Here is a 10,530-nt window from a genome sequence, read left to right as displayed (position 1 = left end):
TCCTTCATCTATTTCCCATTTGATCCCTGTTGCTTATTGATCTGTAAAACCAGCTTACTCAAAATGAGTGATTCTGCATTATTCAAATTTGTTAGGAGTTACTGGGAAATCACAAAAATTCGGACAGCCAGTGTAATATACACATATAAATGAGTTTTGCTTACTGTCTCCAGAGCCATGTTTCTGCTAAAGAACTCTGAAATATTAACTTCAAACTATAGATGTCCATAATATTTCATGATTAAGAGAGAGAGAGAGAGGAGGACTGAAACGAATTTAATTTTTCATAGACTAACAGGACAATCCTAACCATGTCTACTCAAAAGTAAGTCCTACTGAATTCAATGGGCCTGATTCCCAGGTAGAAATGGGGGAGAAATTCAATTCAGTTTGACCGTATTAAATCCGCACTTTCTGAAACAACATGAGAATTGAAACACAGCCATCCTTCAAAATTCCCACTTGTCTGAATTTTGCAATGCAGTTCTCCAGCCGAACAATGTCTACAAATAGGCACAGGTTAAGGGAAAACATTCATAAAAATGAAGGAGGGAGAATTCAATGTTAGTCCTACTCAGAGTAAACCCATTGAAGTTTTTAGATAGGACTAACTTAGATTCATTAATTTCAAAGGGTCTGTGATGAGTAGGACTTAATGGAATACAACCTGAATTTATTAGTGAAAATAACATTCAAAAATGCATTGTATTAGGAGACAATTCTTGCAAAATTACATTAGTCAAAACTGCATACAAAACTTGTTTATTAGCAAAAATTAACACTAAAATGCTGAAGAAATTTCCTACTCCCAGGGTTAGGACTATAGCCTAAATTATTTTAAGGGTTAACTATTTTAGGCTGCAGTCCAACACACACTTACCTGGGAGTAAATCCCATTGCACACAATGGAGGTTACTTCTGAGTAGACATGTATTGGATTGCAGCCTTGGTTATAGTTCTGGGTTCAGTTGGTCTACTCTGAATAGTTGAACAAAACCCTCTGGGTTGCATCCAATATTAATCTCTTTCACTAGAGTGACTTGCTTCAATTATAAATGGCTTTTGAGCATTAATTGTTGGCCTTTTGTGCATTTTTGTTTTGTTTGCGGGGGGGACACCTTCTCCTCTAGTGAATTTCATTTTTCCTGCAGGGCAGCCCAACGCGGGATCCCTGCCATCCTTTCTGACATGCCCAATGTACGTCAAATTCTACACAGAGACGAATCTCAGGCTAGGAAGAAGGGTTGTGTGAAGAAGTATTTATTCACTCCCTAAATCATGCAATAATCAAGGATAGAAGGAATCCAAGGAATTTCAGAGCTGAAAGAGACCTGAAAGAACTTCCAATGTCAGAGGTGGCCAGTTCCATATTTGGAATAAAGTTCTCCAGACTGTGAAATGGATTTTTTGTGACATCATCTGACCGAACCCACTTCTAGGGCCCTGAAGTGTGTCTTGTTGTATAATGTGTCCCTCTTGGGTCGTTTGTCTCTATAACAACACTGGTGCCACCTCACATTAAGGCTTTATGGTTGTGGATTACAGATACAGCTGGTGGATGACATAGTAACCCTAAAGTGATTAATTTACAGTTTTATTGCTGTTGTTGAGTTAAAGCATTTGTAGGGTGGGGTGAGTGAGGCGCTCTGACTCATGGAGTCCCATCCATTTGTCAAGAGGATTCTTCCGTTATACATTAAAACATGATGTAACATCAGCAAATTGAAGCTCCGGATGGTCTCCTTTCATTTCGTTTCAGGGAATTGGTGAATTGTTTCTGTCCCCTCCAATGTGAAGTAAAATGATACACAATAGGATCACGCCAGTCCCATGGAAGGAAATAAAAAATAAACTTCAGAAGGCGACTCCGAACTACAAGATATAATGCCAAAAGTGTCACTGATAGCTCTTTCATATTTTTTTTAAAGGATGGTCTTATTCTCTATAGTGATGTGGGGTTAGCAGTTCCCCTAAAAAAAATGAAAAAAATTGCCTTCATCTTTCCAAAAGGTCACCAGCTTCCCTCAAAGTTCCCCAGAATTATCTTTTGCCTGATGAAGGACACCCCCTCTTCAACTTAAATTCCAGTTTTGGGCAGAATGTCGGTATCAATTCTAATTTCTTCTGAGTGAAATTGGGCGGAAAATGGGGTCCGGGAGGACCAGCAGAGAGACCAGAAAAAAATGCATTGTGAATCGTGCACCGCCCGTGGAACTTTAGTTGGCCATCCCCAATCTTATCTGTTCCTCTCCACTCACCAACGAAATCGAGACTGCAAGCAAAGACAGCAGCCTTGTAGCATGGTAGCAATCGATCCAGATGTCTCATGCAAGACAGCCAAGAGTTTCTGGGTCCCACACTTTCCTTGTGTTCCCATTGGGTCACACTCCTGCAACTCCTCTTTAAAGTTGACCATTGGAAGCATCCGTGGCGAGTGGAGGGATGAACTGCAGGAACATCCAGCTGCCCTCTCTGTTACCTGCCTGTAAATCTGAACTCAGAACTCCCCAGGATTGACCCTCGACACTCACCTCACCCAGGGGCAGTTTCCTCCAATCCAAAGAAATCACCCTCATGGATGATTCAAAGATGGATATTGCTATATTTGGGGCTCTTTACTTTAGAGAAAAGGCAAGCGAGAGGAGGCATGATAAAGGTGCATAAGATTATGCATGAAGCTTTCTCCTTCTCATTATGCTAGCACTCATGGAGAACCAGCAAAGTTTCAAGGCAGGCAGAAAAGGAAGAACTTCTTCACACAGCACAGAGTTAAAATTATGGGATTCGCTCCCACAGGAGGCAGTGACGGCCACCAACATGGAAGGCTTTAAGAGAGGATGAGACAAATTCATGGAGGATAAGGCTATCGGTGGTTACTAGCCATAATGGATATGTTCCATGCCCACTGTCGGAGGTAGTGTGTCATGGAATGCCAGCTAATGGGAATCATAGGTGGGGATCATTTCTGTGCACTGGGGTCTTGCTTGTGGGCTTCCCTTTGGGGCATCTGAATGGCCACCGTGAGAACAGGATGATGGAGTAGATGGGGCATTAGCCTGATCCAACAGGCTCTTCTTGCGTTCTAATATTATGTTAGGGACACAATGTGGTGGAAGACCAACACCATGGCTATGAAACCATTGGAGAGATTTTTTTAAAGAACTAGACGGAATGTTTCTGAAAGTGCCAATGTTCCGAATATAATGCTCTCAGAACTTTTTAACAAAGAACAACATGTTTTATGTTCACCGCCCAGAGAGCTATTGCTAGTCGGGCGGTATATAAATTTAATAAATAAATAAATAAATAATAAATAGGTGCTAGGAATCTGCAGTAATGTGGTCTGATATCATGAGCATGGTATGCCTTGCATTCCGCACATCAGAGTTGCACATCCAGCGCTTCTAACAGCGTGTTAAAAAAAAATTTCATGTCAAATTTAGCCCAAGAATGTGTGTAGTTGCTGACTGATCTTCTGGTTTGCCAAGCGGGGCTCTTAGTGGAAAACATTATCCACTCCATTCCTGCTTTCAACATGGCTAGACAACTAAGCAATAAAATGGCTTGCTGCTTTTTCTGGGGGATGTTTTCACTGGTGCCAAAAACATCCACTTTTCGGCCGTCCTTGCCAAAGTGTTCACTTATGCATTGGCGTTATCCTCATTTGAACTCAGCGACCTCGTTGCAAAGACAAATCTCCAGGGGGAGGGTTGTATTATTGACTGACCTCTGGTGATGTCATCAGGTCAGTAATCGCACTGTGACATCATTCTGCTCACTTCCTGATTGGGTGAATCGCAAGTTCTTTTAGGGGGGAATATTCAAATGAGAACTAATTCAAGAAATTGAGGAAAAAGGAAGCAGCATCAGAAACGATATTGCCAAATGCTGTTGGGGTGGAAGATGAACCTTCACAAGGGCCAGCCCTGCTGTTAGGCAGAGTGAGGTTGCTACCTCAGGCAGCTGAATTTGGGAGCCGTGAGAGGGCCAGAAATTGTTTGGGCTATGTGCACACATCCCTGCCATCAACCAAGATGACGGCGGAGGCATCAAGCCCTTAGGGAAACCTCGGCTGCCATCTTGGTTGATGGCAGACTTGTGCCCACAGCACAATGGGCCCCGGCATGCCTGGCGACCAGCATTTACTTCAATAGGTAGGTGAAACATGTTGCAAGAAGCCGTCACGGGCCTGCACAGCAGTGGGGGGCCCCTCGGAACTCCCTCCTGCAATCTGCGCCATGGATCGTGGAATCTACCGTGACCCACCCACCCTAAGGAGGGCCCCTTCAAGGGCCCCAGGGGCCCTTGGCCAGGGCCCGACCTGGCTACCATCTGGCGCCAGCCCTGGCTCTGTACAACATAGGAAGCGGGCCTTTAGAGTTGTGGCACCAACCCTTTGGAATTCCCTCCCCTTAATATCAGACAGGTGCCATTTCTGTTATCTTTTTGGAGCCTGCTGAAGACCTTCCTCTTCCAATAAGCCTTTTAAGTAGAGACCTTATCCCAGTCTGTGCTGGAATTGCTTTTAAAGCTGTTTTTAAAGCTGTTTTTTAAAAAAATGTTTTTAAGATGTTATGTTTTAATAAGTGTTGAGTAAAAACAGATGAATATGAATATTTCAAGGCCTATAGAAGCAAATGAAACGTGGACACCAGAGGATGAGCTGCATTTCTTGGATGTCTCTATAGGTGAGTGGGGGGAGTTTGTTTGGTCCACTTCTCAGACTGATCTGATCTGGGACTATCCAGCTTGCTTGACAATTGGAACGCAACTCTCAGATTACGCATTTCTCTGGATTTTGTGGTCCAGTTTTGGTCCAGGAAAAAAAATACATAGGGTTTATCCAACTAAGTTTTACTTAAACTTTTTGTTGTTATTATGTGCCTTCAAGTCGACTATGACTTATGGCGACCCTATGAATCAGCAACCTCCAACAGCATGTGTCGTGAACCACCCTGTTCAGATCTTGTAAGTGCTTAAACTAGACCCACGGAAATTAATGGACCTCACATCCATTAATATCAATGAGTCTTCTCTCTAAGGAGATTGAGCATTGGTATGTCCCATTTTTTACATAAAAGATGCATACAAAAGGCTTTTTTAAAACAGATACATTGGAAAGCATAAAATGCGTATATTTTACAATTGTATTTTCCTTTTACATGTGTTTAATTGTGGTAGCCTATGGCTCTGAGCAATAAAGATTCATTTAATTTCAATTAATAGAGTTTAAGTTTATTTTATGGGGGGGAAATCCATAAATTATATGCAATTTAAATACAGACTGTTTTGCACATTCCTTCAAAAAATCTGCACAAAACAGAAAGGAGCAGACCTATAACTGAGCCCCAGCAAGGCTGAAACAGAACAGATTTAGCTGCTCAGCCCATCCTGAGGTCTCTCCAGCTCTCCACACACCGATTTTTTTCTTTTTGCATACACAATACAACAAATTCTTATGCAGAAACCTGGTTTTGTGAATTGCATTCACAGAACCGAGACAAATCTGGTCAGCTGGGAAGCTGTCTCATCCTGAATCAGACCGCTGGCACATCTAGCTTGGCACTCTATCTACACACTGAGCAGCTGTGGCACTCCCGGTTTTCAAACAGGAGTCTTTCCCAACGAGGATAATTACAAAAACGTCTTGCAAAGAGATTACAACATAGGATTCCCTCCAACTATGCCACTGTGTGATGCATCACAAAGCCGAGTGGGGTCCAGAAATCCCAGCATGAGAGTCCCAAACAAATTGTGCCATTGCTAGCCAGCATTGTGTAATGGAAAAGACGGTGATGGTTGCTTCCTTCTTGCGATATCCTGCCATTCTACACAAGCAAACGGCACATGGACAAAATCTTCTGCCTAAAACTCTCGGTGTTGCTAATTGTGATTCTTTGCCTCATGAACCCACAATTCAGTTCTGTACTTTCCTGTGCTGAAAAGGCCAGAAGTCCCACATTCACAGAGTTACCCTTAAAATCAACTTTATTACATAGTTCAGGCTTTGACACTTCCCCAAAGCAAAACAGTGTGGTCACTGGTCAAACAGCGTAGGTACAAATCAAGCAGAAACATTAGCTAAAATAATCGAAATAATAAAATATCAGAAGGAAACAGGGCAATAGTTATCCTCCCTCCCTCTCCACCCCTCTCATTTTGAGCTATGATCGTATTTCCTTCACCCATTCCATTCGTCTCCTTTTAACATCCAAAATTCTCTTTGAATTAAAAATTCAGCACATATATTTCACTCAATGGACGGGATTGAAACTTCCCATTCAGAGCCCAGTAGGGGGGAATCTCTCTCTCTCTCACACACACACGCATGCACACACGCACGCACTTTATTTTTGTAGAAAATCTAGCAAGCATCCGCATATTCCCCCCACTTGCCAAAAGGTTTACCCACTTGATTCCCTGTGGTCCCTTCAAGATCTTAGCCCAAGCTTCCCACGGAGCTGCTTCAGAGATGGGACGAGTGACTTTGGAAGCAGTGAGTGGCATTGTGGAGGAAAAGAGAGAGAGAAAGGAAAGAAGGGAACCAACCAGTCTCTAATCTGCTTGAATACCCTCCTTTTGCCGAATCCATCCATTTAATACGGGCTTTGTTTTCAGGGTGTTTTGTTTTTTTAAAAAACTAAGTAAGTCCCTTCTTGTAGAGCCATCTGCAGAGATTGCAAAGTAGGATAAATGGTTTGGGAAGGTATTTTTCACAGACACCCTAAATGTAATTCTGGTGTCCTTACTTCGAGCCCCGGCAAACGCAAGACATCTCTTTACAAAATGCTCTTGGGAGGTGTCCCTGAGGACGAGTTGTACACCAGAGGTTGAGGGCCGCTACAGGGCTTGTGGCATGTACAAGATTTAAAGTAATCGATGATCACAGTTTGGGTTGCAATTAAAGCAGGGAGACAGAAGCGGATCTGACCCACAGGAGATCACATCCACCAGGGCTTTTTCTCCTGAACCAGCCCTTTGACAAAAATGAAGGTGAGCTTTGTAAGAGAGTGCTTTTCTCACTTCAGTGGATTGTTGAGGAGAACATCCTTCCTCATGTCTTGGGCCCTGTGTGCAAGGGCATCCAATTTAGTTACCAAACCCGAATCCATAATTGATTTTAAAAATTCACCCACCTTGCTTTTTCCACCCTCTATGAAGAAGTTGCTCAAAGCAGCTTCCAAATATAGAAGCAGACATGAAACCATCTAAAAACAGGAGCAAAAACAAAGGACAGGAAAGGCAATGCTAACGATCCAACACCACATCAAGCAGTTAGGCCAGGCACAAAGAGCTGTAGCCCAGTGGGTAGAGCATCTGCCTTACACACCGAAGGTCCCAGGTTCAATCCCCAGTGGCATCTTCAAACAGGGCTGGGAATGCTGGTGCCTGGAGCCCTGGAGAGCTGCTGCCGGTCAGTGTAGACAATACTGAGCTAGATGGACCACTGACTTGGTGTGAAGCAGTTTCCTATGTTCCTGATTAAACTGGCCCTTTATTCAGAACCAGGACGACAGGAATCTTACTTTTGCTGCCAGTCAGTGTGGGCTACACTGAGCTGCATGGACCAATGGCCTAACTTGATAAAAAAAAACACCCAGTTTCTTAGGTTCTAGTTGCTGGTGGAACACCAATGAAGAGGGACACTAAACCTCCGAGCTCCTGGGGCAGGGAGTTCCACAGACAGGGTGCCCCTACTGAGAAAACCCTTGTGTGCTGTACCACCAGGCTTACCTCGAAGGAAATGGCACATGCAAGAGGGGTGACAAAGGCCTCAAGCTGGCCTTGAATGTTCATCGGCCGCATGCAGCATGGCCATGCCAAGGTGCCAGAATAAGAATAAGAGCCCTTCAGCAGCTGGATCAGGCCGAAGGGGTCCCATCTAGTCCAGCGTCCTGTTCTCACAGTGGCCAGTCGGAAGTTCCACCGGGAAAGGCCGAAGGCAGGACCTGACCGCAATGGCAATTCTCATCATACTGCCTCCAACAGTGAGTAGAGCACGCCGCCCTCCCGGCCAGTAGTCATGGACAGATAACCATACATTTGTCTAGCCCCCTTTGAAGGTGGCCATCAATACTCTCGTGGGAGTGAGTTCCAGAGTTACAGCTATGCAACGTGTGACGAAGTCCTTCCTTTTGTCCACCCTGAATCTTCCCGCCTTCAGCTGCATAGGGCATTAATTCGGTGCATAGCGGCTGGGCGTGCAGGCAGTGTGGGGAGAGGACAGAAGTGTCTAGCAGTTGCCACATGTGCAAGTTGTCTTGAGGATGGGTCACCTTCCCACAGAAACAAGATTATCTGCTTTCTGTGCCGAAGGTCCCAAAGTCAATCCTCCGCATCTCCTGGTTGGGCTGTGAATGTCCCCCGTCTGCTGGGTCCGGCTGCCAGTCAGTGTAAACAATCCTGAGCTAGATGGACCCCAGTGACCTGAAAGGCCTCCTATGCTTCTTGGAGGTGGATGTTAATCCTATGGAGCTGCCGCCGCTCTACCAACTCAGAGCTTGGAAAAGTTACTTTTTTGAACTACAACTCCCATCAGCCCAATCCAGTGGCCATGCTGGCTGGGGCTGATGGGAGTTGTAGTTTTAAAAAAGTAACTTTTCCAAGCTCTGCAACTCACGCTGACATTGCTAAAGAAAGGCACGCCCAAATCTCCCCCTGCAAGGCAATGAAGTTTGGGACACTCCCCTGTAAACAGGGGCTTGGGAGGGTCTGAGCTTTGTTTGGTTAACCAGGTGATGGCCCAAAGGACATCCCCCACCCTTTACTGCAAATTCCCAGGGTCACAATCCTCCCTACGCTGCTGAACTCAGGAAGAAAAACATGTCGCCAGAGCAGTGTCACTGTGAAAACACAATAGAGACGACGTTACAGTCTTCGGTCTCAGAGCGGCTGGTGATTTAGAGCATTCTTGGTTCCCCAGGGGGGTCATATTCCACATCCTGAATGGCTCCATCAACCAAAATATTTCATTTTGGTGCAGTTGTTGGGTTGTGTGCTTGTGTGCACACGCATGCAGAATCCAGCTCCATGTCCTTTTCTGGGCATGCCAAAAGCTGAGTTGTGCGTAAAGATAACAGTGTTTAAAAAAACCAGTTGCCGCTCATTCTGTCTGTGGTCATGAGGAGCAGTCCAAGTTAGTCCTGTTGTCATGGGAGAGTTCAAGAGTTTAAAAGCCTCTTAAAAATGAATAAATGATAGTAAATAATAGAGGGTATCTCAGGTCCAGAGAACTCAAGCCTAAGTTGCGCAAAAGCGTGAGAGCCTTGCCTCTCCTTCGCATTCTTGAGATGATATTCAGAGAAGGATAAATAGCAATTTGGCCCCACAAGATGAATACAAAACACTCAAAGACAGACTTTGGTTTCAGCTACAATTCCCACCGAACTCTAGGTAGAGTTTGTTTTCGAAGCGAAGATTTAGAGATTCTTGCTCGGGTGAGACCCCCGAAATGTTTTGAGGGAAGCAAAACAGTTCTGAAAGAATGCTGAGTTCTTGATATTAACACGTTTGCTACCAATTCAATTCAAACATCTGTTTCCACATTTTATAATATGATACTGGTGCCAAGGTGATCTTTACTATCGTGGTGAATAGGAACATAAAAAGAGCTGCCATGGATCCATCAAGTCCAGCTTCTGCTCTACCATAGCCACCAATCCAGATGCCCCCAGGAAGTTCACAAGCTGGACATAAAATCAGAAGGCTTCCCCTACTGTGTATCAGATTCAAGGTGCTGGTATTGACCTATAAAGCCTTACACGGTGTGGGCCCGCAATACCTGATGGAACGCCTCTCCCGCTATGAACCTACCCGTGCACTTTGTTCGACATCTAAGGCCCTCATCCGAGTACCGACCCATCGAGAAGCTCGGAGGGTAGTGACAAGTTCCAGGGCCTTCTCAGTGGTGGCCCCCGAATTCTGGAACAGTCACCCCGAGGAGGTACGCCTGGCGCCTACGTTGCTATCCTTTCGGCGCCAGGTTAAAACCTTCCTATTCTCCCAGGCATTTTAATATATTTTAAACGTTTTAATGTTCTGGTCATTCTAATTTATTTTATTGTTGTTATGTATTTGTATTTTACAATTTGTGATTTGTTGATTCATTGTATTATCTTATGTTGTACACCGCCCAGGGAGCCATTGGCTAAGGGCGGTTTATAAATTAAATAAAATAAATAAATAAATAATATCCTTAGTTGACTAAGACCGATAGACTGGAACTAAACATGGCGGCTCTACATGGGAATTGTAGCTCTGTGAGGGGAATGGGGGTCTCCTAACAACTCTCAACACAGTTTACAACAACAGTCCCCAGGATTCTTGGGGGGAAGCCATGCCTAGGAGACCAGGGTTCGAATCCTCACTCAGCCATGAAGTTCACTGGGTGACCTTGGGGCAGTCACAGTCTCTCAGCCTAACCTGCCTCACAGGGTTGTTGTGAAGATAAAATGGGGACGGGGAAGAACCATGAATGCCACCTTGAGCTCCTTGGAGGAAAGGTGGGATACAAATGTAATAAAAATAAAC

This window comes from Rhineura floridana, chromosome 22 (assembly GCF_030035675.1).
Source record: "Rhineura floridana isolate rRhiFlo1 chromosome 22, rRhiFlo1.hap2, whole genome shotgun sequence".
NCBI classification, from domain to species: Eukaryota; Metazoa; Chordata; class Lepidosauria; order Squamata; family Rhineuridae; genus Rhineura; species Rhineura floridana.
Note: the sequence above shows the minus strand (reverse complement) of the source record.